The following is an 11,186-nucleotide window of genomic DNA, read 5'->3' as shown; positions in this document are numbered from 1 at the left end:
AGCCGTGGTACCTGGAAAAAAAGTAGCAGCTGAGCATCAGGTGCCTTATTTTGGTTTTGCTTGATTTTGGAGAATCTAAACTCAATTGTGTTTGTATGTCCAATCTCAGGTATCCGGCTTAAAGATAAACACCTTCATAATATTCAGTTACTGCCTGAAAAAAAGAAAGATGAATACCACTTTCACCGTTGCATCACATTCCAAAATTTAGCTCTGAAGCAAGGGCTTTTCCCTTATAACTTTTTTTTAATGCTAAACTAAGCTAACACTAGCTAGTATCTAACTTAGCTTATGCTAAGCGAAGCTAAGCTAACGCTCTTCCAACTGTAACCACAAGTGAGAAGCAGATGTTTACAAGTAGAAGGGAACTGAAACGAAGCACTTGAAGCTAAATTGCACAGATGTAATCCACTTTAGTTCTCAGTCAGGTCAGAATCTATCAAATCTTATTGTTTCTATGTGCTTCCAAAGAGCTTTTAAATATTTACTGGACTGGCGGAGCACTGACTGCATAACCACCCATAACAGGGACGTTACTTTGGGCCCTATTGCATCACTCCGAGTCATTTCTGGCTAGCAGAAAATAATTAGGTCATCTCACACTGAAGTTTTCCAGTTTCCATGTCTCCTCATAAAAACTGAAAATGAACAAATAAAATACTGGTTGGGTTTTATTCATTTTAAATGACCCAAAGTCATCAAAGTGATTATACTTATTAGAAACTTATTTTAGCCTAGTTGAATATACAGACTCATATAATTAAATTTAGTTTTTTTATTATTATTATTTGTTTTGTATGTTAAAGTTAAAAAAAGCACTATTGTAAATCACAATCTTCACCTGCTAAAGTTCCAGTATACTGTGGCCTTATGACCGTGATACTGAAGGTCAACTTAGAGATGTACAGTTAAAAGATTTGGAAAATGTTGTTGATTCACGTACAGAAAGAGACTAGAGCAAAATAATCTGCTACTCATTTATTTTCCTTGCAGCGTACACCGGAGATGCCATGTTTTTCACAAGCCAAATAGTGTTTTTGCCATATTTCTTTTTACAGTCACCTGCTAAACAATGAGACATGTTGTATTACAATGTTATGATATAGTATCTAGTCACATAAAATAAAGCTTATACCTTCAGGATATTACATTTCCACACTCTGGTTTATGTGTAAATATTATGTTTTTGAAAGCCTTTTTGGGTTTCTATTGGGGAAAAAGAATCCCGTGTAGGAATATACACATTTAAAAAACAATATTTAGATTTAAATTGACTGTTCAACTTTGATAGATGTAAATGTTTTCGTTTTGTGTGTCTTTAATTTGTATGTGTCAGGCTTATGATTTTAAATTCATGGCAGTATTTTTTGTCCTGGCATTTGTCATTATTTATTATGTCAGTCATTCCCCATTCATCGGGTCATATTACCATTGGCTTTATTTTTTTTTCTTTTGTTATCTGCAGATCCCTTTTAAATAAAATGTTTCTGGACCAAATGCTACATTAGGACTGCAGTATGTCTCCGAGTCTGTTTCAGGCGCTAATGAAAATAAAATGTTGACGCATCAAAACCTGTGCTCATTATTTACTTTGTGGCCCTGGTTGGTCATGAATCCCTACTGCAACATCCATCAGTTTTCTTTTGTTTCTCCTGAACAATGTGGTTTATTGCTTCTGTGTCGCATAGAGAGAGACCAATAAATTGACTTTTACAAGTTTGTTTTAGGAGGTTTATATATATATATATATATATATATATATATATATATATATATATATATATATATATATATATATATATATATATATATGTATGTATATATGTATGTATGTATGTATATATATGTATATATATATATATGTATGTATGTATGTATATATATGTATATATATATATATGTATGTATGTATGTATATATATGTATATATATATATATATATGTATATATATATATATATATATATATATATAATATATATATATATATATATATATATATATATATATATATTAGGGCTGGGCAAGTTAACGCGTTAATTTTGCGTTAACTCATTAGACTATTAACGGCGATATTTTCTTTAACGCGCATTAACGCATGTTGCTCACATGCTTTTATTTTGTAAAGGTCTGTTGCTGCGGTGTAGGGGTTTGAATCAGAACAGTAAGTGGCGATAATGCGCCAATAACCTCGCTGTCAGCCAAGCCTCGGATTCAGAGGAAGAAAGGTGCTGGCCGGAAAAAAACAAAGCCGACATGCGGAAGGCGGTGTTTCCACTGAGCTATATAGCTCAGTGGGTGTTTCCCGCTTAGGCGAGAAGGACCTCGCTGCAGCCTTGCGGAAAGGGGCGGGGACGGACCACTGTCAGTCCCATACCTTATATGGAAATGGGATTATTGCACTCCGGAAATGAAGGGGGCGCTATTTTCATTATCACTAGTACCTTAAAGAAGCGGAGTTGAGAAGTCGATTAAAGGGGAAGTCCGGTCAACAAGGAAAAATCAGGGTATCATTAGCTATAGCTAAAACTAATACGTTTGTGGTTATTTAATGAACTTATCTTTAATCAATAAGAAAATAAAAACATAAATTGTCGTCTGAATCACTGTGTATGGGGGCTGACATTACTGCCCATATTTGGGCAGTAAGGGGTGTTTGACATCACATCCTGGGGCGTGGAAAAGCGGAAGCGGCGACAGCATTTCTCTCCGCTTTCCATGCAAAGTCAATAGGAGCCGTTCTACACAGCTGCGATCATCAATATTTTTTTCGGATTTCCAGAGGACTTCACCGCTGACATTCCCACGAGCTTTTGCTGAACCAACAATGCCCACGTGCATGGCCATCGGATGTTCCAACACAACTGGTAAAAGTGGAAAAAATATTGCTTATTTCAACAGTCACTTTAGGATCTCTCCTCCGCTCTGTGTGTGTGTGTGTTTGTGTGTGCGCGCGCTCAGCTGCAGCCCCGGTGCAAAGCTGTGCTCCGCCCAGCATGTGCTGGAATGCTCTTATATTTTAATACTTATACTATAATAATCAGCTAACTTAAGTCACTTCAGCGATCTCTCCTCCGCTCTGTGTGTGTGTGTGTGTGTGTGTGTGTGTGTGTGTGTGTTTGTGTGTGCGCGCGCTCAGCTGCAGCGCCGTGCAAAGCTGTGCTACTCCCAGCATGTGCTGGAATGCTCTTATATTTTAATACTTATACTATAATAATCAGCTAACTTAAGTCACTCTCCTCCGCTCTGTGTGTGTGTGTATGTGTGTGCGCGCTCCACGGCTCAAAGCCGTGCTGCGCGGAGCGCACACACACATACACACACACACACACACACACACGCGTGTATACATATATACTGTAGGACCCGACTGAGTTTGCAATGGAAATAGGTGCGCTGGATTCCGTCAAAAGTCCAGTTTCTGTCAGGAAACTCTTCTAAAACATCCATATCGCTATCAGATGATGATGACTCCACAGAACTCCCATCACTGTCACTAAGTACTTCATCACTCTCTGCTTCGTACAGAGCACCAGCCGTCGCCATCTTGGAAAATAGTGCGCGCGACAGTTGAAACTTGCTCAACAGCGGGTCCGCCGAGTGACGTCAAAAAATGGGAGGTGACAGTACTATTTTTGACCAAGATGGATTCCTCCAAATAAACATGATTAAATGAGAATTATTATTAATTAAAAAAACGTATAATTTTTTGCACAGTATGTAGTAGTTTTATATTTAAAGTACTTTCAGCAGTTTGAATTCTGATTTTGACCGGACTTCTCCTTTAAAAGAAGTAGAGGTTCTTCCACTGATGTTCGGCACACGATCCATAATGCAAAACCTACGAAGTCAGCAAAAGGTATTTTTACCTTCTTAAAACTTGTTTTCACATAGTAAATCATTTTTTAGATAAGGTTTAAAATATAATTAACAGCTGTAGACAAGTGAAATTCGTAATTTATACAGCGAAGGCTAACATGTAGCAGGGCACCATTAGATGGAATTTGTTTGTTATTTTAATCACACAGATCCACGCATCTATCTATTTGCAACATATTGATGTCCCCCTTGCTCATACAATGCCGATGAGTCGCACAAGGTACAGAACCATATAGCAAAAGCTGCTATGGCTCAACATAACGGTATGTAAAGTAACACTTGAAAAATATAAAATATTTTTTTTACATGCTTATCAGTTTTCAAGTGTTTTTCTTTTATTTTTAAATATGTTTTTGGAACATGAATGTTACATTTCTGGAAAGTCAAATATTTTTTATAAACTAACAGCTGTCATCATATGTGGGTGTAGTACCCAGATGTGATGCTCTAATAACGAGTAGCACTGCTTCAATATATTTTTAATAAGTAACTGTGCAAAAAAACAAAAACAAAATTACACACAAGTAAGAGTAACAAAGTATTTTGTGAGATGGCTATTATTAAGTCCTGTTTTACTGATCATAATGTGCGATGTAATATTGCCCATTTATTTTAGCAGACATGAATAAAAATGAAGTTATGTACACTGTTCGGCATTTTCTAACCAAAAATGAAAAATATTATTACAAGAAAACAAATTAAGGTTAGAAGAAACCTACCATGAACAACATTTATCTGTGTATCGTGTTTTATTTTTTTATAGGTTAAAATGTGTTCTTCATTCAGTTAAATTACACGCATTGGGTTGCGTATCAACAAATTTACTCAAGATTACAACATAAGGAAAAATAGACCTAATTTTTTTATTTTTTTTGTCAAACGTTACAGAATAATTGAGTAAATCTAATTAGTTAATACCTGCCCTTGGCTGTTTGAGCAATATCACTTTTACAATTTCAATTAATTTTTTGCAGAATATATATCTGTTATCTGGAAGCCATTGTGACTTCTAAAATTAATTGTTAAATCCTACAAAACAGTAACAATAAAGTTAAAAAATCTACAGTGATTAATTTCAAACATGCTTTTTTATACCAATCATTTGTATATTTCCTGATGAGTACTAACCTTTTCCTTTTATGTCAGTAGCTATTACGATTTGTTCTTAAATTTACGTTAAAGTTAAATTTACAATGTGCAAATGACACTAAAACCCTAAATGATTTAAAACAAAAATTAAATTCATTATTTGGACAGCATTTTTTATACCATTAGAGATGGAAAGGATAAGATCTTGAGCGATATAAAGTATTAACTAGCGTTTAATGCTCTTCACCATGCAGGTGCAAAGGATATCGCCAATCTTACAGGTAAGATTCACTCATAATCACGTGTCATAGCTATTCTTCTGGTATGACTGTCTTGCAATGCACCTGTTTTTTTATTTTTTTTATTTTCAGATGCCTTTGAATGGACTTGAAGCTGTTCTCCAGGAGGTGGTACTAGCACAGGGAGACACAGCTTACCTCACCCTGGCATGCCAAGACATACCTTGGCATTGGCCTTCAAGTGCTTTGAAGCCATTGTGTCTGACCCAGTTTCCGGGAAGAAGACTCACTTTGCTTGGCTGGATGGTAAGGACCTTTGAATATTTTTACTTTAAACATGCAAAATTAGATTTGAACTACGTGAAATATATTTTTTATTAACAGGTGAGATCCACTGGGATAAATTTTAAGAGTCATTCAAAGCAGAAAATCGGATTCCTTTTGGGGTCGAAACGTGTTCTTCCTGCAACCGGCAATATAAAGACTGTGTGGGCTTCACCAGAAATGGAAGGGGAGTACCCTCGTTACTACTGTGATGCCATACCCGGACGCTGCCCTGAAAGTCAATAATGAATGAATCAGTTGTTTTCCATATTTCTGTTGTCACACATTGTTCGTTTTTTTTTTTGTGTGTGTGACATGCCATTTTAAAACATTTCTGATGAAGCACATTTGCCTTTTAACTTGTGCGGTCATTCGTTTTGAGTTATTTCAATATTATGTAAATTTTTGAATGTTCTTTTTGTTGTAGCTCATTCATTCATTTAGTTTTCATAGAAATATTGTCGGTTCCAGAAAAAGTTACATTGTGGCTGTAAGATGTTCTAAAGAGAGTAGAACCAATAAAGTTATTGTAACTATACTGTAACAGCATTGTTTAACATTTTGATAATCTTGTTTTAAAAATTTGACATACAATCAAAGTTAATAACTTGCAATATTTTATATGTTTAAATAAAATGTTTCCTAAAATCTTTGAAAAATGACTGGAATCAATAGAAATTTTCTTTACAAATCCGACATACAGCTAAGTTGTTTATGTTTTATCAGTCAGAATTAGATTTTTTTTTTTGTAATAAAGCAAGCACAGAGAAAAACATTGTTCGGTTACATAGTCATATTGCAAACATATGATTAATGTATGCTGAACAAAGGTGGAGACCAGATGGAGGTGAGGAAAGCTCAGGTGAGGAGCAATTGCACACATCAAGCCGGACTTTATGAAGGGTGGAGGAGATGAGACCGCCGCCGTTAGGCTGGGACAGAGGTGCATGATCAAGTGATTCGCTGAGCAGATAAGATGAAGATAGTTATAGTTAGAATTTACACATTGGTTTAACTTATGTATCCAGTGACTTTATTCAAAAAGGTTTTCATATAGAAAAAAACCCCTCATCCACAGCGGATCATTCTCTCTGCCGGTTACCAGCACCATGTGTACTGACGGATTCCGAGCGCCAAAGATTATTTCTTGTCAAATAAACTTTCTAAAACCTATCTCTGTGTGAGTCTTTCCAGGTTGAAGCTACATTTAAAGTTTCAAATGAATCCCTTTTGGTTTAGCAAAAAGTGGATATTTAAGGTATTTGGAGCGCAGTTTATGAATCGATTGCAATTGGTAGAATTGATGTGGAAATTCTAAATGGAATAGTGGGACACCAATCAGTTTTATGTAGAAAAGTTTCCAATGAGACATTATGGTAAACAATGATAATAGTTGAGCCAGGTCGCCTGCAAAGAAGTATATCTTAGTTTTCGGAATGCCACTTGTTAGAAGTTCAAAAGTCCTTTGGTTTGTTTGTAAATTGTATTCACAATGTGAATAATAAGAGAAATATTTGGCAAATAAACAGAACAAAAGTGCACTGTAAATGGACATACTAAATTGGAAAAAATTGTTGTCTAAATGTCTTACCGACCAAACCTCTTTTCTATCTAGTCCTTATTAAATAAGGCAAAGGCTATTATATTTTAGATTTGAATTTATTTATTTTAAGAGTACCATTCAAACATCAAAATCTGTTATTCGAACTTCAGCACTAGCAAGTATTTGGTTATATCTGTTTTCTTACTCAACGCTGGAGATAGGCACCAACCACCCCCGCGACCCCATAAGGGATTAAGTGGGTCAGAAAATGGATGGATGGATGTTTTCTTAATCTGCGATGGACTGGGAATCTGTCCAGGATCCACCGCAGCAGCCCTAACGATCCCACTATAGGGATAGGCGTGGATGGATAAATGTGTTGTAAATGTAATGTACATTTGTCTCTAAAATATTAATTTGATTTATGGTTGGCAAACAAATGGCGTTATTAATATTATAATTATTATAACACGGCTGGTACAGGAAATAGTGTCACTGGCGCCCCCTTAATTTCCGGAGTGGAATGGTCCCATTTCTATATAAGGTATGAGACTGACAGTGGTCCGTCCCCGCCCCCTTTCCGCAGGCTGCAGCGAGGTGTACTTGGCTTAGGCGAGGCGGTGAGTTGACGGCCGGAACAAGTTTTGTGCGGAGCGGAGCGGGGGTCTGCATCGACGCCGTTGGTGAAGTCGCTTCTCGTTTCAAAGTATCCATGTGTTTTTGCCTGTTTTTCCCTGCCATTCACTATATGCACAACAACAAAAAACCGCGTGTCAACGTCAAATAAACGCAAGCAACGCAAGCATATCGAGTTAGCAAGCATTTCAGTTTAAAGTTCTTCCAGCATGGAATATGACAGAAACAAGTTAGTTGTAACCACTGCCAAGTTAAACTTTGGTAGTGAACATAAAATGGTAATGCTGCTCCCTGCTGTTACCTCAGAAATTGCCTGTTTTTGGTAGATTTTTTCCCCATAAATAATTCCCTGTCAGTGGCAATAAGCTTTAATTTATTATTATTGCTATCTTTTGTTTTACATGTTTAAGTTGAGCTTTACACTAAATATGTGTTACTGATAAGTGCTACAAATGTTACAACACTTTTGTTCATATGGCAGCAGAACATTAAAATAAAAGTGCTCTTTACACTACTTTTGAATTCATTCTTGGAGTTTGTAAATACAATGCGATTAATCGCGATTAATCGCCCTGATTAATCGCGATTAAATATTTTAATCGTTGCCCAGCCCTAACATATATATACACATATATATATATATATATATATATATATATATATATATATATATATATATATATATATATATATATACATACATACATATATACATATATATACACACATATATATATACACATATATATACATATATACATATATACACATATATATATACATATATATATATACACATATATATATACACATATATATATACACATATATATATACACATATATATACACATATATATATATATATATATATATATTAGGGCTGGGCAAGTTAACGCGTTAATTTCGCGTTAATTCATTAGACTATTAACGGCGATATTTATTTTATCGCGCATTAACGCATGTTGCTCACATCATGCTTTCAGTCAGTGTCAGTCAGCAGGCGCGCTGACTGCAGTGCGCTGTCACGGAAGCACTCCCCCCCTCCCCTCTCGTACATGGCTCAGCGGCGCCAGCCAATCAGCACGCAGGCTCAGCCTGGCCCGCCCACTCAGCTCTCACACAAGCTTAATACACAAACAGCGGAGAGAGACCGCTGCAGTGAAAAAACATGAACAGGGGAAGTAGCACCGTTTGGCTTTATTTTAATACCGTAAATGAAATCAAGCTGTATGTTTTGTAAAAAGCCGGTTCATTTTAGTGGAAACACAACAAATTTATCTAAGCACGTGAAAAAACATGAAAACGTCGAGCCCCAGAAACGGAGAGAGGAGACGAAACTTCTGTCATTGCCCCGACAGACCCACAGACTGATGTCTCTGACTGAGGCGTTTCAGTCCTCCAGGGAACATCCAGGTAGATCAGTGGATGGATGGATGGATGGATGGATGGATGGATGGATGGATGGATGTTACTGGAGCCCACACATAACATGTAATTAAGACCTTGAAAGAACCCAGTACATATATTAAAAAGTGTTATTTAAGATAAGATAACATTAGCTAATCCTTTTTTTATCCCACGACGGGGAAATTTATAGGATTAAAGCAACAGGCAGGTGCACACAACACAGACACAATTACATAAGGATTGAAATATATAAGAGGTGGATTAGCGAAAAAACACTGAACATAACATTATTATTATTATTATTATTATTATTATTATTATTATTATTATTATTTAATTGTAATAATAAAATAAAAACCACAAAACCCAAAAGGTCAACAGTTTCATGATACATCAAGCTTAGGGACTGGCTAATATACAGCAGGTCAAAAAAGGCCATATTTTGGCTGCAGTGCTTGCTGTTCTCTTATGAAGAAAAGATCAACTAGTGCACTAAATTCAATAGATGGGTTGAAAATATCCAGTATAAAATAAGTGCTACAAATGTTACAACACTTTTGTTCATATGGCAGCAGAACATTAAAATAAAAGTGCTCTTTACACTACTTTTGAATTCTTTCTTGGAGTTTGTAAATACAATGCGATTAATCGCGATTAATCGCGATTAATCATGGCGATTAATCGCGATTAAATATTTTAATCGTTGCCCAGCCCTAATATATATATATATATATATACATATATCTGCCATTAATGTTTTTGACCAGCAGGTGGCGATACAGTACCAAAAGTTCTTGTAAGAAACCTGAGCAATGTTTCAATTACTCACCATTTAAACTTCATCTCAAGCCATCATTCTTTCCAGTGAATGGCCTTTGCTTCAAGTGTTTGTCTCTCCACTTTTCTTCTTTTCTCTCTCTTTTCTTTCTTCCCCCCTCTGTCCCCGGCTTGCCTTTGGCCCGCTTCAGGAACTGGTCCTGCAGGTTTCATAAGCTGCTTGGCACAGCTGTTCCTCCACATGTGTCTGCTTAGGTCACAGTCTCTGAGCAGTGCTCTGCTTGTGTGCGACAAGTCTCCTTGTGTTTTGAAACGCGCTGCGTTCTGGTGTGTGTCAGAGAGGAGCAGTCGCTGAGCCCACATCCAAAAAAGTAAAGCGAGGGAACAGAAACCGGAGCATTCCTGACGCATGAAAGCAGCCGCCCGCAGATTCAGTTTCACTCTTACAACAATGTGGATTGTCTTGTCAAAAGATTGTGTACACAGATTGCTCAGGCAAAACTAACATTAGGAGTACTACTTGTTGTGAACTAACTCAAGCTAATCTGGAAATGAAATATCCATAAATCAAACAACAGTGACACATTTTTTCTTGTAGTTTATACAGTGTTAGCCTTTAGTTTAATGCTGTTAAGTTACCAATGGTATCAGTTCCCTTATTTAAAGATATCATATCATCTTACTTAAAATCTAAATGTGTGGTAGTGTGGCAGAAGCTAACAGGTAGTTTGTTAAATGGCTTTGATTTAGCTGACATTTGCAGTTTAAAACAACTCAAACTGAAAATGTTGATATCAAAGTGATGCTATCCTATGCTAATGAACAACAGCAGGCCATCGGTGCTGTTTAGCTCAGCTGGACAACATCTGTGGTTGAACCTATAGTCATTGGCTAATTAGCCGTATCAGCTAATCATTGTTGGGAATCATTTTTTTAGCAACTGCGTGATTTGGAGACCACAAAAACATAGCATTTTGATGCTGCTGCACGACTGAAGGCCTAGATTAGAAAGCAATAATCCGGATGTTCACTCCATTCTTGGCTGAGCTAGAGAGACTGACAAGTCGCAGCTGATCTGGCAGATGTACTCGGCAGACAAACAGCGGCTCAAGCAAGGTGACACCTCATAGCAACAATGGCCTGTTGTGAAATTGTACGCTTTTAACATCTAACAGAAGGTTATAGTTCACTGAAATGAACATTTTCAGAGTCATATGAAACCCATGGTGGGTACGACTGATTAGCTGGTAGCATCAACTGCTGCGAGGTTTCTATTTTCATTTCCAACAAG

General features: G+C 36.5%; 1 long non-coding RNA gene across 1 annotated transcript; it reads left to right on the top strand.

Annotated features, from left to right (window-relative positions):
• Positions 1–3,783: 3,783 nt before the first annotated feature.
• On the top strand, positions 3,784–6,192 carry LOC118566122. The gene is made up of 5 exons (XR_004932817.1): positions 3,784–3,858; positions 4,028–4,141; positions 5,222–5,248; positions 5,339–5,512; positions 5,591–6,192. It is a non-coding gene; the product is annotated as an uncharacterized LOC118566122 (long non-coding RNA).
• The last annotated feature ends 4,994 nt before the right edge of the window (positions 6,193–11,186 follow it).

The sequence above is a fragment of the Fundulus heteroclitus genome, chromosome 2 (genome assembly GCF_011125445.2).
Source record: "Fundulus heteroclitus isolate FHET01 chromosome 2, MU-UCD_Fhet_4.1, whole genome shotgun sequence".
Lineage (NCBI taxonomy): Eukaryota > Metazoa > Chordata > Actinopteri > Cyprinodontiformes > Fundulidae > Fundulus > Fundulus heteroclitus.
Note: the sequence above shows the minus strand (reverse complement) of the source record. Positions and strands in the feature narration are given on the sequence as shown.